This window comes from Eptatretus burgeri, chromosome 5 (assembly GCF_056783735.1).
Source record: "Eptatretus burgeri isolate ZD-2024b chromosome 5, Ebu_testis_v1, whole genome shotgun sequence".
In the NCBI taxonomy this organism is placed as follows: domain Eukaryota; kingdom Metazoa; phylum Chordata; class Myxini; order Myxiniformes; family Myxinidae; genus Eptatretus; species Eptatretus burgeri.
Window position 1 is genome coordinate 8,253,343 of NC_140965.1, and position 18,094 is coordinate 8,271,436.

An 18,094-nucleotide genomic window follows, 5' to 3' on the forward strand; every position below is an offset into this window, starting at 1 on the left:
CAATACTGCCTAAAAACAAGGCAGAAAGTGAGCGTCTGGTTGAACACAGAATATTACAAAATGTCAAAGGACTCGGACAAATCATCACCCTAAATGGCCATCGCGAACTGTTCCGGTAAACAACATGCTGTGCACGAATCAAACGAGTATTTTCACGTCAATCATTTGTCCAAACACCAAAGAAAAGTTATACTTAGAACGGCACTCGGTAGAGCGCGTACCTCCGCCAGGCTGAACAGTTTACATTTTCTACCCCCACTGATAGGCCGGGTCTAGATTCGGACCTGAACCAAAATCAAACCAGCTTGATATTGTCACCTAACCAACTCATCTACCAAGTTTCGTCCAAAACCGTCAACAACTTTTTGACGTCTCATGCTATATATCATTTTTGGCCCCTTCTCTCAATGGTGAAGAATCACTTATAAAATTCTCATATTTGGACGGGGATCCAGATCTTCACCAGAATCAAATCAATTCTTCCTTGTCACACACACTCCCTTCCTTTCCACCAAATTTTGTCCGAATCCGTCCACAACCTTTCTGAGATATCCTGCTCACAAAGACAGACAGACAGAGACAGGGGTGAAAACATAACCTCCATCCACCTTTGGTGGCGGCGGTAACAAGGACTCTATAGTCTCAAAGGATTGATCTCAGGTCTTGTCTCCAGTCCCACGTGATGAGATCTGAAAGCGACTGATAATGGTTTGATGAGTTTGTGAGTTATTATACGTTTTTTGGGGGGGGTATAAAAGTGGGGGGGGGGGTTTAAAAAGATAACAATACCTTAAAACTTCAAGGACAATTGAGGACCTGCAGTTATTAAAACATTACTCGATTGGCTCAAAAATTAGAATGGGATGATCGAGATACAGTTGAAAATTAAAAAAAATATATCTAAAAACTTCCAAGTAGTACAATACTGTTTACGTCTCGAGACAAATTAGTTCATTTTTGAACAAAACAATACCAAACCCCTGACAAGCATGAAACGCCACAAATATTCCAAGCACTACAGATGTTCAACATTACCAGCCAGGCAAGCAGAAGGTGTACGAGCTCTCTTAAACTCAGCCACGCTGGTCTCCCTATCTGGCGGATTGGGCAATTCCTAAACAATTTCCTTAAATTGAAGGAGCTGTGCAAGTCTGTCTGAGTTTTCCAAAGTGCATGGTTTGTCCCTTCTGTATTGTCCACTGTCCAGGCTCGACTTATCGGTCTCTCCCTTTAATTCCAGAGCTCGACACTAAAAAAAAAAAAAAGCACGTGCGTGCACACAGACACGGGCACACACACGGTAGATATCCATAGTGCACACAAGAAGGAACATACCGTGAAGCAAGAGCGTCTTCCGAGCAGTCGACTTCTTCAGTTGAAAACACGCGATGCCCTCAAAGTCACCATCGCCATCTGCAAAACGTCTGAACTCAAAAATCTGATTTTTTTTTTTTTTTTTTTTACAAGTTTGTTTTGTAACACTGGATCGACAAGCATGCTGAAGCAGCGGATACCCGTGAAAAAGGAAGAATTGTTATTTCCACAGAGTCTTGAACGAGTCACAAGGAAACGGCAAACAAATCAAAAAAAAATGGAATACATTTCAACCGAAATGCCGTTTACGGCTGTTTAATAGGATTCAAGCTGAGATTATCGGAGAGCACGTAAACGCCTGCCTTTTCCGAACGAGAAAAAAAAAAACCACTACCTATGACTGATACAGCAAAACAGAAAAACTTGAACACTTCAGCAAGGCGACGATCGACTCAATATGACATGTTCCCCAAAAATGCTCGGGCGGAGGTCGACAAGATAAGAGTCGGAGCCCTTAAAGCTCTGCTGTGGTGAGCTAGTTCCAGCAGTCATATGGTCACCGTCAAAGCCACAGTCAGAAAGTCAGGAAAGCTTTCCACCAGCCCTTTAACTCTCCGCCGGAACAAATCACCAGCACACTGCACATTTGTCCAACCCCCCCCCCCCCAACCCAAACGCTGTCGAGAACGCGTGACCAGAACTGCAGCTCTTTCAAGAAAACACGGCTGTGTCTGGCCACAGGATTTCTCAAATAGTTTTGCTGAAGGAGGGTTTGTGGAGGGGGGAAGGGGGTCAGGTGTGAAACTGGAGTACAGCAATGAAGCACTCTCAATTGGTCATCGTGTCCACCAACTTCGTATTAGTATTCTTTGCGGGAAGTAATAAATAACAAAAAGCCCCACCACACTGTGATATTCGCAAAAATACATGCTGTGTGCACAGGGACTCAAACACAATATAGATTTCCATCCATCCATCCATCCATCCAGACCATACTCTGTGCAGAGCGTTGGCGCTGCCCAAGCAGTTTCCTTGGCTATCGGACACAATCCTGGACGGGTCGCCACTCCGACACAGTATACCAAGCATGCTGGCACTCATTGTGCCGACCTCGGAAGGATGACAGGCAGAGTCAACCCCACCTGGTATTAATTCAACAGCCGAACAGGATTCGAACTCAGGATCCTCGGATTCCAAGCCAACCACCCTAACCATTGAGCAAACACCAGGCATAAAATAGATTTCAGTGAATCACAAAAGTACCCTTGCACAAAAATGACGAGGCCACACTTTCTCTCCAATCTTAAAAGTTCTTCTCGTGGGTCACAAACCATACCATACTGCTTATACTTACTGCATGGGGAAATACGAGAGCAAAAGAAATTCTGTGTTTAAACTTTGCCCGAGCTTGCCTCGATGTCACTAACTGGCATCTGCGGTGCATCGAAATGTAACACAACAAACACAGCAAGCACGTCTGACATGCAAGCAACATCAAAAAATAAATTAATTAAAAAAAAAAGAAAAAAAAGAGAGAACACATTCAACTTAAAATATGAAAAAAAGTGACAAATAAAAGGGAAATTGGGAACTTTTTAAAAATTAAAAGGTCAAAATAATTGCAAGCGATTCAAGATAATCCAACCTACGGTGGGTGATCACATCACGGGTGTTCTAAAACTATAAAATAAAATAAAATAAATGAAAGGAATTAAAGAAAAGGCAGATCGGGGGAGGGTTTGCCAGATGGTCCAATCACAGCATCCTGCAGCAAAATGCATGTGTTGACAGACTTGTCCTCTAAAGAAAACTGTCTGTTTGTTCACCGTCCAATTCACCACCTATGTACAAAGAGACTCAAAGAAGAGCTCGCGTGCTATAGTGGCTGCAAGTTTGACCAATGGATGATGGAGAGGATGGGGAACAGGCAGACACCCTCCAAGTCACGATGATTTTCAACAGACATGATCGGCGTTTACATAATTACTGCATCGCAGAAGCTGAGCTTACACATTCATGTACTTGCCACCCAACAAAAGTGCAACGCCGATTTTCAACCCAGCATGCTGTCTGGAAGGAAATAAAAAACTGCAGGAGAAACATTTTATGTACAAGTGAGACATGGTGAACAGGAAATGGAAAAATAAGACTACAAACATGTTACATATTCAGGTACTTTGGATGGAGAGCATGGAAAAGGTGTTGCTGTGACGTCAGACGTGCTCAAAGCAACGTCATTAACGGAATGGACACGTGTGAACGAAAGACCGATTGTGGCTAGATTTGATGCGAGGCCCCAACTGAAGATGCAGAAGAGGTAAAGAAAGACAAATTTTATGAACAGGTCGTTGGTAGCTGTTTGGAAAGTAAAGAAACATGATACGTTCTTGGTGTTGGGAGATACGAATACAAAAGATGGAAGTGATCGCACGGGAAGAGGAAAAGTTATGGGGAAAATGTGGTGCTGGTGAAATGAATGATAATGGGGGAGAAATGTGATGATTTCTGCGGTGAAAATGCTTTACAGTGATTGGCAGAACAGATTTCCGACGTAAAGAAATTCACAAGTTCACCTGGACGTCTCCAGATGGTAGTGCAAAACAATAAATAAATAAATAAATAAATAAATAAATAAATAAAAATCACATAGACCTCGTGGCTGTAAATAGGAAATGGAAAACGTCATTGATTGATGTAACAACGAGGAGAGGAGCCGACAGGCAGCGATCACCAACTAGTTGTTGCCAAGGTAAAAAAATAAAATAAAGCTTAAAAAGCAGACAAGAGCAGATATGAAGAGGAGGAGGAGGAGGAGGAGGAGGAGGAGGAGGAGGATAGACATAGAGAAACTGAAGTACAATGTATAAAAGTATAATGTTGAAGTCTATATAGTCCGGGAGCCAAGCTGTGTACGAGGCTGTTTTAGGGTTGGACCTTAGTCTCTGCTTTAAAATTTTACACCCCCAGGATGTTTACATATATATGTTTGCAGTTCATGAAAACCAATGTTGGCAATTCATAAGCTCTTGCGAAAAATTTTGGCTGACGTTTTTGTTTGAGGAAGATTTGAAAAATTTGATAAAACAGCAATTGTCAATAAAATTTCTAAAAAAATTTAAAAAATCACATTCATTAAAAATATATGCGAACTAAATGTAAGAATTCAATCAGTGCATTGTAAAATGACAAAAAAAATTGCCTTTGTGGAAGTAAACCTCGTAAAAGTACATAATTTTGTGAAAAATGCCTTCAAAAAATAATGGTTTTTGAAGATGGCCTTTAGAACTTTTCTTATCATAGGCAGATGCTGCATTATAATAATAGATTTAAAGTACTGATGGACAAAGAAGTAATGGAGATCGAAGAGCAATGGGAAGGATTGAAAAATGCGGTAGTGGAAGTAAGCAAAGGATTCTTCAGATGAGCAAAAAAAGGAAAAAAGAAGAACGGATCTCCGAGGAGTTACAGAAAGTGACTGAGGAAAGAAAATAACTCAAAAATAAAACAATTTCAGCAAAAGAAGACGTTGGGGATAGAAAGACATAAAGATAGAGATAATGACCAATGAACCGAAGTGGGAGATAAACACCAATCGCTGTGTGAAAAAGGCTCAGCAACTGTTGTTCTTTCTTAGAAGGTTGAAAAGTTTCAGTGTTGGCCATTCTGTGTTGCTGAAGTTCTATCGGGCAGTGATAGAGAGATCTCTGACATTGTCTTTTGCTGTTTGGTAATGGCAGCTCCATGCGGAACGACCCTTCCCAACTCAACAGGATAGTGAAAAGCTGCTTGTAAAATTATTGGGTGTGATCTGCCTTCCACCAAGAGCCTGTACTCCAGTCGAGCGTCAAAAAGGGCGAAAGCTATCATCCGAGATGAGTTCCACCCTGCACACAGCGTTTTCAGCTCGCCTGTTCGAAGAACAGAGAGCTATAGCGATACCCCCAGCGTGAGCGTCAGCGTGAAAATGTTAAAGTTTTTGGTGCAAGTTATGTAGAAGCTTGCCATTCATTTAATATGTGTACAAGGATGCTGATATTTGGCATGGAGGTTCCTGTGGGGTATACTATTGATGAAGTGAAGTTGAAATTAAAAAATAATTTCAAATTTAAAAAAATTTTGACCTGTTTTGAACTTAACTTTTTTGGTGCACATTAACGTTAAAGTTTTTTCTTTTCTCATGTTTTTATCTGCCACACTATTTTTTACTGATTACAATATGCAAATACATAATATATTGCTTCAAAATTATTTGGATCAGACTTCACTGCAATGCTTTATAAAAAATATTATTAGACTAGTCTTTTAAAAACGATAAATGTATAAACAGGTGAGCATTGGGTGGCTTTGACAACAACTCTCTGGTTGAAGTTATCCGTTCAGGTAAAAGTTATCGTTCCATCAAGACCAACTGTATATCGCTTTCACAACCGCGTTTACCCAACTGCAATCCGCATCCTCAATGAATTTGTGTCTAATGTTTTGTGAGGTTGCGGATATTTAAAACCTTTCCACACCAAAATGTTGTTTAAGGCTCTCTATTCACAATTAATCGATCTATATTTCTGATTCAATGTACCGAGACATGACAGAAGTAAATAGACACCGTGGTTTTTAAATATAATTTATGTGTTTAACATTTGAAGGATATTTGATCCATTTTAATACATACACCAACTCGTATTTTGTAGACATGTCATTTTCAGATTTCAATGCTTTTACTCTTTCAGGGAAAGAACTATCGAGTTCTGAAATTTTCTCATGTGGGATTTCTGCCCAGGCTTCTCGCAAAAGGTTTAGCAATTCTGCCCATGATGTTGGTTTCCTGGACTTTTTCCGCACAGCTCGATCCAATATGGCCCAGAGGTGTTCAATGGGATTCATGTCAGGAGACTGACTTGGCCATGGAAGTCGCTTGATCCCATTTCTGTCCTGCCATTCTTTGGTCTTTTTGCAGTGTGGCATGGAGCTCCATCTTTCATGAACAGAGTGTTGTTTTTGACCCTCTGACGAGTGGAGAAGACGGAGAGACGTCCATCCTCAAGGATATAAATGTGTGCCGTAGTGTTGATGTTGCCAACACACTCCACAAGCTCTGACCGACCAGTGCTCCAGATTGCTCCCCACACCATCACTGAAAAACCACCGTGTTTGACAGTTGGGTGCAATCAGTTCAAAGAAAACTCTTGACTGCGAAGTCTCCAGACACATACGCGTCCACTGTTAGAAAATTGAGCAAATTCGCACTCATCTGAAAAAAATTACAGTTTGCCAAAATTCCAAGGGTCTGCTGGCCATCTCATCAGCCCACTTCTTTCTCCTTTGAATGCCGGCTGGTTGAAGAAGAGGTTTTGTACTCACTGCTCTCTCATAATAGCCCAGTTAATTAAGGTACAGTTCTTGAGATAACTTGGACCTCTGAAACATCTGCTGCCTTGCAATAGGGGGTTTTCTTAATGGACCGCTTGGCAGCTCGAAGACACCTTTCTGAGGGCCCAGATCGAAATTTAAGGTGTCTATTACTTCCGTCATGTCTCTGTAATGTTTGAGCCTGCACTGTCAAAGTACTTCTCATGTTATGCACAATATACGCCATCGGTGAAAAGTTTTAGAACACTCCCATTTTTCAGTTTGTACTGAAATTTAAGCAGTTCAAGTCCAGTGAATAACCTGAAATAGTACAAAGCCAAAAGCAGTAAACTGCCAGAGGTTAAAAAAAAAAAAAGAAAAGTTTAGTTTACCAAAAATTGAAAAATGTCAATTTCAGAGTTGTTAAAAAGGCCCTTTTCAGGGAACAAGTAATGAGTTAGCAACTGCAGCTGTTCTGCAGCAATGGAAGTAAATTAAGCCTTGAAAGTTGATGCAAACAATTCCTACAGATGTCCCAACTTTTGTTGATAATTAGTTACAAACCCTCTGTCTGTTTAAAAGCAGTGTTGGAACAGACAGTTGCTACACCCTCTGAAGCATTATTTGGACAATATTGCACTGCAGGAAGTAGTATATTACTATCATAATGGCAAGAAAAAAAACAATTAACAAATGAAGACAGACATACCATTATAACCCTTAAAATTGTAGGTCTTTCCTTTAGAGAAATTGCAAAACAAGCCAAGGTGTCAGTAAATACAGTTTCCTACACCATCAAAAGGCACTTGGAAACTGGAGAAAACTCTGACAGGAAGAGTTCTGGCAGACCCAAAGCCACAACACAAACAGAAGACAAGTTTCTGAGAGTCAACAGCTTGTGTGATAGGCGGCTCACAGGACAGCAGCTTCAAGCACAGTTTAACACTGGTCGAAGTAAGGAAGTCTCAGTTTCAACTGTGAAGAGAAGACTTCAAGCTGCAGGTTTGACAGGTCGAGTGGCAGTAAGAAAGCCATGGCTAAAGGCCCAGTCACACCTTGACGTTTTAGCCAGCAATGGCAACGTATCAAAATGTATGTAAAACGCTGGCTTACGCTGAACTTTTGATGTTATTTTTTTAAAGAATCGGACATATTCATAACGAATTGGTCGTATGGATAACATATGAGTAACAGACACAGAACGTTTTGTTGTCTTATAGATAACTTATACCAACGAATGCTGAGCGTGTTGTCAGCGTTCACAACCTATGCCCAACGATAGTCTAACTTATGCATAGCGCGCTGCACGTATCGCCGACGATCACGTGGCGTTGCCTATTAAAAGGATGCCGCACAATGATTCAAATCATAACCGCCGCAGAAATGGAAGTGTCAACATCACAGTCACACCTTGGCGATCTTGCCAGCGTATGCCGACCTCTGAAAAATGCGTTTAAAACGCTGGCGCACGTCGAATACGGTATGGGTAAGTTTGGTATACGTGAATAGAACGCTAAAGTACGCTATCATACGTCGTAGTAAGTCTTTAAATTTTAAACGTGTTAAACATTTTACGACGTACTTGCCGTATGCCTCACACGTTCCGCATGCGATGGGAATAAGTTGTACGCACGATATGCGATCATTGACACACGTCGACAAAAGTTACTTGTAAGTTACACATAAGTCGAAACACGTCGAGGTAATGGTTAGCGTCAGTGTTCCAGACTCCCTGGTTATTATTTTTTTTCTTCGGTATGACGGTGATGTTGAGACTTCGATTTCTAGTGCGGTTATACTATAATATAATTCATAGGCTTCCGCTCAATGATTTAAATCATAACCGCACTAGAAATCGAAGTGTCAACATCACTGTCATACCGAAGAAAAAAAAAAACCAAAAAAAAACCAGGGAGTCTGGAACAGACACTAACCATTACCTTGACGTGTTTCGACTTATGAGTACCTTACAAGTAACGTGTGTGAACGTGTGTCAACGATCGCATAACGTGCCTACAACTTATGGCCAACATTATGCGGAACGTGTGTCATATGCTGGCATAAGTCGTAAAATTTCAAGCATGGAAAATTTGAGGACAACCGCAAAGTACAACGATGAAAGCCAGCGTACTACGACGTATGGCAGTGTTTTTCAGCGTGCTCTCAATGTTTCCAAAACTTACCCATAACGTATTCGACGTGTGCTAGCGTTTTAGACAATTTTTTCAAACATCGGCAGAAGCTGGCTAAAACGTCAAGGTGTGACTGGGCCTTAAGATGGCAAAATAAGAAAAAGAGGCTTGCCTGGGCCATGAAGCAGTGTCAGTGGACGACTGAAAACTGGAAGAAGGTCTTATGGACCGATGAATCAAAATTTGAAATCTTCAGTTCATCACGCGGGGGTCTTGTATGCCGTCGGGAAGGGGAAAGGATGGTTCCTCAGTGTGTGACACCAACTGTCAAACATGGAGGAGGAAGCGTGATGATCTGCGGCTCTTTTTCTGGATCCAGAGTCGGCGACTTGCACAGAGTGACTGGCCCCCTGAACCAAAAGGGCTACCACAGCATTTTACAGCATAATGCAATACCCTCTGGTCTACGCCGAGTTGGTCAGGGGTTCATCCAACAGCAAGATAACGACACAAGACATACCATCAGGCTATGCCAGAACTACCTTGGAAGAAAAGAACAAGACGGTAGGCTTCAAATCATGGAATGGCCAGCACGGTCTCCAGACTTGAACCCGATCGAGCTGGTTTGGGATGAACTGAATAGAAGGGTAAAAGCAAAGCAACCTACAAGTGCAGCACATTTGTGGGAACTTCTGCAACAGTGTTGGGAAGAACTTTCCGAGCAACATTTGATTTCCATTATGGAAAGAATCCCACGAGTATGTTCGGCTGTTATATCTGCAAAAGGTGGCTACTTTGACGAGTCAAAATTTTAAATTAAATTTGGTTACTCTTCAGCTGCAGACAGACATTCACAAGTAGCTAAATGCTTGAGAATCCCAATGCTATCAGGCTAAAAATACATGTTGGGTTTTCTCCAGAAAACAATAGAGTCACGATGACATCACATCTTGCCATTTATGGAGTTGCAAATTTAGAAAAAAAAACAAAGAACATTATGTATTGTGACAGTGATACCCATTTACTACATTCAATAACAATATTAATTGAAAATTTCTCGAAGCACCACCTTAACTTGGTACAACAGCAAATTTAATGGACTGTACTCAACATGAACTCAACAAAACCAAAAGTCAACAGAAATATTTACAATCAGAGTATGGTTGGCTGCCTTGTCTCGCCTGTACAAAACACAACCAACCAACATCAACAATATACAAACCGAATATTAAAGGTTTGCATCAAGTGTGCACAGAATGTGAAGTTATTGAAACAGTTATGGTTTAGTTCCCAATTAACAGAGCCAAATGAGATTTCTTTTAATGGAATCCCTCTCTCGTATCCTTCATGTGGACAAAAAAAAAAAGGACAGAGACACAGAGAGAGAGACAGAGACAGAGACAGAGACAGAGACAGAGACAGAGTTGTTGCTCTGAAATGTTGCCAAGTTTCTGCACATCAATGAGATGTGCAAGCAAGAAAGATGCTCCACATGACTACCTCTGTGGTTTATTGTTTATCTACAACAGGTATCGAGTCAAATCTGACTGTGACGTTGGGGTTGCTGGTAGCGTCATAAAATTTGTGGCAGTCAAACAACTGATGCAGTGTCCCACTGTTGTGTACACACAAGGAAAGCAGATATTCAAAAACATAGGCACCACCAACTAATAAGTACAGCTGCCTGGCAGGCAAGGCAGAGATCTTTAAAAAAAAAAAAAAAAAAAAATTAAGTGTTTTTCCACCGGGAATGTGTCGGCACAATCGCTTTTTTTTTTTTTTTTTTTTTTTTTTTTTTGTATACCTTGGTCGAGGCTCGTATGAGAGCTAACACACAACTCACAGCAAGGAGGCATGAGACAAGAGGGGCGGGAGTGGAAGGGACAAAACATTGGGGAACAGACACAGGTGAACTGTGGAAGGGAGAGGGATGGGGATGGGACGGGGAACATGGCGAGGGGAAGATGGACATTAAAGGGACTTTCAGGAAGGAAAGCAGGAGAATTGAAGGAAGTGGGCTTGGGTGGATTATCGCGGGTAGAAAAGATCGAGGATTTGGATGGGGGAAGATAAGAGGTGGTGGTGAACAGCTGTTTTGAAAGCCTGAAGGGAAGAATGGGAAAGAATAGAGTGAGGAAGTTTATTCCAAAGGCGGGAAAAAAGAGGAATGAAAGAGTGAAGATGAGCAGTGATTCGTGATTTTGGTAGTTTTACCAGAAGGGGGTTGTTGGTGGACCTTGAGCGCCCTGTGGAAATGTGGTTGGGACAAATCGCAGAGAGAGCAGGGGGGGCAAGGCTGGAGAGGAGTCGGTAGAAGACAGAAAGACCACCGACCAACCTGCGGTGATTGAGTGAGAGGCCCAAAGACTCAGCTTCATTGCGGGAGATGCCAATGATCTTAAAGGCCCTGGTTTCGACAGCGTGAAGTCGAGAAAGGTGGGAGGCAGGAGCACCAGCCCAGAGGGGAGAGCAGTACTCCATCAGGCTACGGACAAAAGCTTTGTAAGTGGTCAGGAGCTCAAGAGGGCCGAGGAAGGACTTTGCACGACGGAGGATTCCCATTCGGCGACTGGCTTTTGAGGCAAGGTTGGAAATGTGACTTTCCCAGGAAAGGTCATGGCAGATAGTGAGACCCAGAAGCTTGAAAGAAAAGACTTCTTCCAGAGGATTGTTGAGAAAGTGGATGGGGGGTTTTTGTAAACGGTCCTTTCGAAGAGACATAGTGAGAGTGTGAGATTTGTCTGGATTGAAAGACATGTTCCACGTGTTGGACCAGTTTGTGATTTTATCCAGATCTGCAGTGAGCGAAGAAGCTGCTGCTTGCCGGTCTGAGGGATGACAGATGGTACGGCAGAGGGTTGAGTCATCGGCAAAGAGAAATAGAGGATTTTCCAGAGAGTCCGAGAGATCATTGATGAAAACCAGAAAAAGAACAGGGCCCAGAACGCTACCTTGAGGAACTCCAGCCTGCACAGGAAGAGGGGATGAAAGAACTCCATTTAGGGCCACACGTTGACTGCGACAGGAGAGGAAGTCTGCGAGCCATGAGTGGAGATGGCCTTGAATACCATGGGCAGAGAGTTTGGTGAGTAGGGCAGGGTGCCAGACTGTGTCAAAAGCACGTGATATGTCCAGGGATACGGCTCGGATTTCCTGTCTGGCATTGGAGGACCTCCATCCATTGATGGGAGAGCAGTAGCAGCATATCTAGGGTAGAGTGACCTGGTCTAAAACCAAATTGATGATTGGAAATCAAGCCATTGGAGAAGAGGAAGGATTTCATGTCTGAAGCGATGATGGATTCCATAACCTTGCTGATGATTGGGAGAAGGCTGATTGGTCTATAGTTACAGGGATCTGTTTTTGCACCTTTTTTATGCAGGGCAGTGATGTTAGCAGATTTCCAAGCAGATGGCAGATGACCTTGGGAAAATGAGAGGGTGAATAGAACAGAGAGAGGGTGAGCAAGAGCAGAAGAGCAGGCTTTGAGGACACGTGTAGGCTGATGCCGTCCTGGACCGGTTGCAGAATCTGACTCGAGGTTTGAAAGCAAGCTCTCCACCTTGTCAGGAGAAAAGGATACAGAGTCCAGGGACAGTTGGGTGCGACTGGGTAAAGTGGGTAGAGATAGTGATGGGTTTGGGACACAAGATTTAGCTGCAAACACCGAGTTTAGACATTCAGCTTTATCACGTGTGGAATCAGCAGTGCGGCCATTTGAGGTAAGGGAGGGGATGGAGGGGGAACATACACCAGAAACAGATTTGATTAAACGCCACCAGGATTTTGAGGAGGGAGAGAGGTTTGAGAGTTCAGACTTGAGATGAGAAAGATGTTGTTTTCTGGCTCTCCTGAGGGTAGATACACACTTGTTCCGAGCTTTGTGGAAAGAACTGAGATTGCTCCTCAGTTGGGTTTGCTTTCCATGAGGCAAAGGCAAGTTGTTTCAGGACAACTGCCTCGCCACAAGCTTCAGTAAACCAAGGGCGGGAGGAAGGGTAAGACAACTGAACACGAGAGGGGATAAATCTGTGCATGAGGGAGAGCAAGTTTCTTTGAAAGAATTCCCAGGATGAGTTGATGTTTGAGAAAGTAGTGATAGGAGACCAGTCTGTAAGTTTGATGGCTGCTCGGAGACCCTGCCAGTCGGCTTGAGTGAAATGCCAGACTCGACGGCGGTGAGGTGGTTCTCTGATAACAGCCAGAGAGATGTCCACTTTAATAAGGACGTGGTCAGAAGAACCAATTGGAGCGAAGGAAGAGCAGCAGATATTGTCAGGGAAATTTGTCAAAATCAGATCCAGAAGAGATGGAGTACCATTGGTTGAGATCCGGGTCGGGAAGTTGACCGATTGAGTCAGTCCCAATGAGTCACAGAAAGCTTTTGCTGATGTCCCATGGCAGGTGAGAGAGGTACCCACACCTAGCCAACTGGCGTGATGACAATTGAAGTCGCCACATAAGAGGAAGAGAGAGTTTGGATGAGAAGATAGAAGATGGTCCATGTTTTCGGAAAACATGGACCATTCGGAAAACATTTCGGCTTAACTCTTCTTGAAAGGCATCATCCGATGATCTTTTACATCCACCGGCGAATTATGCAAAAGGGACACCTGGCTAAACTCACCAACCAACATGGGGTACACTCATTGATGAAACGCCCTGCACGCAAAGCACCAACATAAGATTTTTATAGTCGAGCCAGGAATCAAACCCAGACCATGAAGCCCAAATAAGAGTGAGCCAGCTCCAAATTATTCTGCCAGCCGATTTACACTGTGAACTTTTGGTACGTAGAAGGTTCAGCTCCAGAGGGACACACACCACAAGGTAAACCTGATCAAACATCAAATATTATCTTGGGATGAAAATTCACGTGAAATAATCAGGAAACTGACCGAAGCAAAGTCCAAGTGCTTGTATTTTTTTTTTTTTTTTAGTATACCTTGTCGAGGCTCGTATGAGAGCTAACATACAACGCACATCAAGGAGGGCATGAGACAAGAGGGGAGGGAAGGACAAAACAGTGGGGAACAGAGACATTAGGAGATCAATGGAAGGGAGAGGGTTGGGGTGGGGAACATGGGGAATACAAGATGGACATGACAGGGACTTTCAGGAAGGAAAGCAGGCAGTTTGAAGGAGGTGGGTTTGCGGTGGATGAGTGGGGGCAGAAAAGATCGAGGATTTGGATGGGGGACGATAAGAGGTGGTGGTGAACAACTGTTTTGAAGACCTGGAGGGAAAAATGGGATTGAACAGAGTGAGAGAGTATATTCCGAAGGCGGGAAAAAAGAGGAATGAAAGAGTGAAGGTGAGCAGTGATTCGTGATTTTGTCAGAGAGAGGCCCAAAGACTCAGCCTCACTGCGGGAGATGCCAATGATCCGAAATGCCTTGGTTTCCACAGCGTGAAGTCGAGAAAGGTGGGAGGCAAGAGCACCAGCCCAGAGGGGAGAGCAGTTCTCCATCAGGCTGCGGACAAAGGCTTTGTATGTGGTCAGGAGCTCAGGTGGGCTGAGGAAAGACTTTGCATGACGGAGGATTCCCAGTCGGCGACTGGCTTTGGAGAGCAGGTTGGAAATGTGGTTTTCCCATGAAAGGTCATGGCAGATAGTGAGACCCAGAAGCTTGAAAGAAAGGACTCCTTCCAGAGGATTGTTGAGAAAGTGGATGGAGGGGGGGGGGGGTTCCAAACGGTCCTTTCGGAGAGACATCGTGAGAGTGTGAGATTTGTCAGCATTGAAAGACATGTTCGACGTGTTGGACCAGTTTGTGATTTTATCCAGATCAGCAGTGAGTGAAGAAGCTGCTGCTTGCCGGTCTGAGGGATGACTGATGGTACAGCAGAGGAGGGGGAGTCATCAGCAAAGAGATAAAGAGGATTTTCCAGAGAGCCGGAGAGATCATTGATGAAAACCAGAAAAAGAACAGGGCCCAGAACGCTACCTTGAGGAACTCCAGCCTGGACAGGAAGGGGGGATGAAAGAACTCCATTTAGGGCCACACGTTGACTGCGACAGGAGAGGAAGTGTGTGAGCCATGAGTGGAGATGGCCTTGCATACCAGATGGAGATGGAAGAGAGTTTGGTGAGCAGGGCAGGGTGCCAGACCGTGTCAAAAGCACGTGATATGTCGGGGGATATGGCTCTGATTTCATGTCCGGCATTGAGTCTCTCCATCCATTGTTGGGAGAGCAGAAGCAGCATATCCAGGATAGAGTGACCTGGTCTGAAACCAAATTGATGATCGGAAATCAAGCCATTTGAGAAGAGGAAGGATTTAATGTCTGAAGCGATGATGGATGCCATAACCTTGCTGATGATTGGGAGAAGGCCGATTGGTCTGTTGTTGCAGGGATCTGTTTTAGCACCTTTTTTATGCAGGGTGGTAATGTTTGCTCTTGCTCACCCTCACATTTGCTCAAGGTCGGCTACCATCTACTTGGAAATCAGCAGAGGAGCAGGTTTTTAGGACAGGTGGGCTGATGCCGTCTGGACCGGTTGCAGAATCTGAGTCGAGGTTTGACAGGAAACTCTCCACTTTGTCAGAAGAAAAGGACACAGAGTCCAGGGACAGTTGGGTGCGACTGGGGAAGGTGGGTAGAGAAAGTGATGGGTTTCGGACACAAGATTTCGATGCAAACACCGAGTTTAGGCATTCAGCCTTTTCACGTGTGGTGTCAGCAGTGCGGCCATTTGAGGTAAGTGAGGGGATGGAGGGGGAACATACACCAGAAACAGATTTGATTAGACGCCACCAGGATTTGGAGGAGGAAGAGAGGTTTGAGAGTTCAGACTTGAAATGAGAAAGATGTTGTTTTCTGGCTCTCCTGAGGGTAGATACACACTTGCTCCGAGCTTTATGGAAGGAACTGAGATTGCCCTCGGTTGGGTTTGCTTTCCATGAGGCAAAGGCAAGTTGTTTCAGGACAACTGCCTCACCACAACCGTCAGTAAACCAAGGGCGGGAGGAAGGGTAGGACACCTGAAGATGAGAGGGGATAAATCTGTGCACGAGTGAGAGCAAGTTTCTTTGAAAGAATTCCCAGGATGAGTTGATGTTGGAGAAAGTAGCAAAAGGAGACCAGTCTATAAGTTTGCGGGCTGCTTGGAGATCCTGCCAGTCGGCTTGAGTGAAATGCCAGACTCGACGGTGCTGAGGTGGTTCTCTGATAATAGCCAGAGATGTCCACTTTGACAAGCACATGATCAGAAGAACCGATTGGAGAGGAGGAAGAACAGCAGATATTTTCAGGGAAATTTGTCAAAATTAGATCCAGAAGAGATGGAGTACCATTGGTTGAGATCCGGGTTGGGAAATTGACCGATTGAGTCACTCCCAATGAGTCGCAGAAAGCTTTTGCTGAGGTGCCATGACAGGTGAGAGAAGCACCTACACCTGGCCAAATGGCATGATGACAATTTAAGTCACCACCTGTGAGGAAGAGAGAGTTTGGATGAGAAGATAGAAATTGGTCCATGTTTTCGGATAGTGAGGTGTAGATGGAGTCATCACCGTTAGGTGGACGGTACAGTACACATATAAACATGAGGTGGGAGTGGAGGAAAAGCCGTAGCCAGAGGTATTCCTGGGGATATGGCGGAGTGAGGGCAGTGCACGGAGAGTGAAGAATAGAGTCTTTGATGAAGAGAGCAACTCCTCCACCAGGATGAAGCTCAGTATTGTTTGGACACATTCATTTACAAAACTTCTGGCACCAAAAAAAATAAACAAATATTGTGTTCCTTGAGTGCTAATTTGGAACCGTTTTTTCCCCACTCAATTTTCAAATCAGTAACATAGATGGAAAAGCATTGTATGTTACATATGCTTTCACACAAAACTAATTTCATTCATAACCCCGGCTCAATAAAGTACACAAACAGATCTGAAAGTTGGTGCTCGAGACTGTTCAACTCAAGTTGCCAAAAATGACTTTTTGTACCACCCCAAAAGGGATGGAATCTGGCACCGTGTGTGTGTGTGTGTGTGTGTGTGTGTCTATATTTCCGTTATTTATTATTTTCTGTGCAACCGCTCGTCCGATCGATGCGAAACTTTAAATGAAGGAGGGACTCCCCATGGAGAATATTTTCATGATAGGTCACATGGTATTGGCAGCCATATGAGATTTAATGTTATTAAAATGGACACCTTCTCCAAAACAGCTCAACACAAAAAAATTGCAACTTAGAATAGGTCATAAACTCCCCATTTGGGTATATAGGGCAATATTAATGACATCATCGGTGAAGTAGTATTCCAGCCATAATTGGTCGAATCAAAATCCTTATTCAAAAAAAATCTGAAACTTCATATAATCTGATCTACAACCTGATGCGAGTGAAGAATTAAATTGATGGCATTTTTGATCACGTGGTCTGGTGGCCATATTGGATTGAAAATAAAAAAGCAACAAAAAAAAAAAAAAAACCTTCATCCCCAGAACTGCTTAGCAGATCGATGCGAAACTTCACACATATGATCGACTCGACATGGGGAAAATAGTTTGAAAATTAAAATTTAAATGTCGCAGGACACATGGTCTGGCAGACTTTGGATTTAAGCTAAAACCTTTAAAAAAAAACTCAAACCGCTGAACTAATGGATCTGAAACTTTAAGTATATCATGAACTAACCATGGGGATACAAAATGATAACAAAAACGTCATTGGTCAAATGGTTTGGCAGCCTTCATGGATTAAACGAAAACCTTGAAAAAAAATTAAAATCTTATTCTCTCAAACCACTGAACGAGTCGATGTGAAACTTTAAATCGTTATGCCTCCGATAAAAGCAGGATTGCATCAAAGTTGGACAGCTTTGGCCTCGGACATAACTGCTTGCAATTATAAAGCACGCTTCCAGTTGTTTTGGGATCAATAGGTCAAAGGTCAAGGTCACTGACATCGCAAATGTGAAATATACCATCAGAGATGGGGAATCCCCCACCATTGAAAAAGGTCATACATATTCCAGATAATGAGGGAGGTGAATTGGAAACAAGACACCATTTGGTCATCATCTCGAAAAAGTTCCCCAGGGGTGAGGAACGTAGTAACCAAAAATAATTGAAATCAGATAAGCAGTTTTCCCATTTATTACAAAAAACATTTTTTCAAGATGGCCGCCCCAGTCGGCCATCTTGGATCCGGCCACGCCCAAAATCAATAGGGTTCTTCCTTTTCAGGTGGTACATGCGTGACCCAAATTTCAAATCGATATGGCGAACAGTTTATGAGTTATCGCACTCATAGCTATAAATGTTGACGCCCAGCCAGCCGGACGGACGACCCGGGT

At 43.3% G+C, this 18,094-nt stretch overlaps 1 protein-coding gene across 13 annotated transcripts in view; it reads right to left on the reverse strand.

Annotated features, from left to right (window-relative positions):
• The window catches only part of GAS2 (growth arrest specific 2), a 97,112-nt gene that overhangs the window by 55,000 nt on the left and 24,018 nt on the right, over nt 1–18,094 (reverse strand). For 7 of the 13 annotated variants that reach the window (XM_085880627.1, XM_085880629.1, XM_085880628.1 and 4 more), the window contains one exon: nt 1,336–1,413. The exons of 2 other annotated variants lie outside the window; for them this stretch is intronic. The gene's annotated coding sequence lies outside the window, so the exon portion shown is untranslated. Of the gene's footprint in view, nt 1–1,335; nt 1,414–1,514; nt 1,539–1,708; nt 1,921–2,668; nt 2,690–18,094 lie in introns of those variants that run through there. 4 more of the 13 variants (XM_085880635.1, XM_085880638.1, XM_085880631.1 and 1 more) reach the window with 4 other exon arrangements.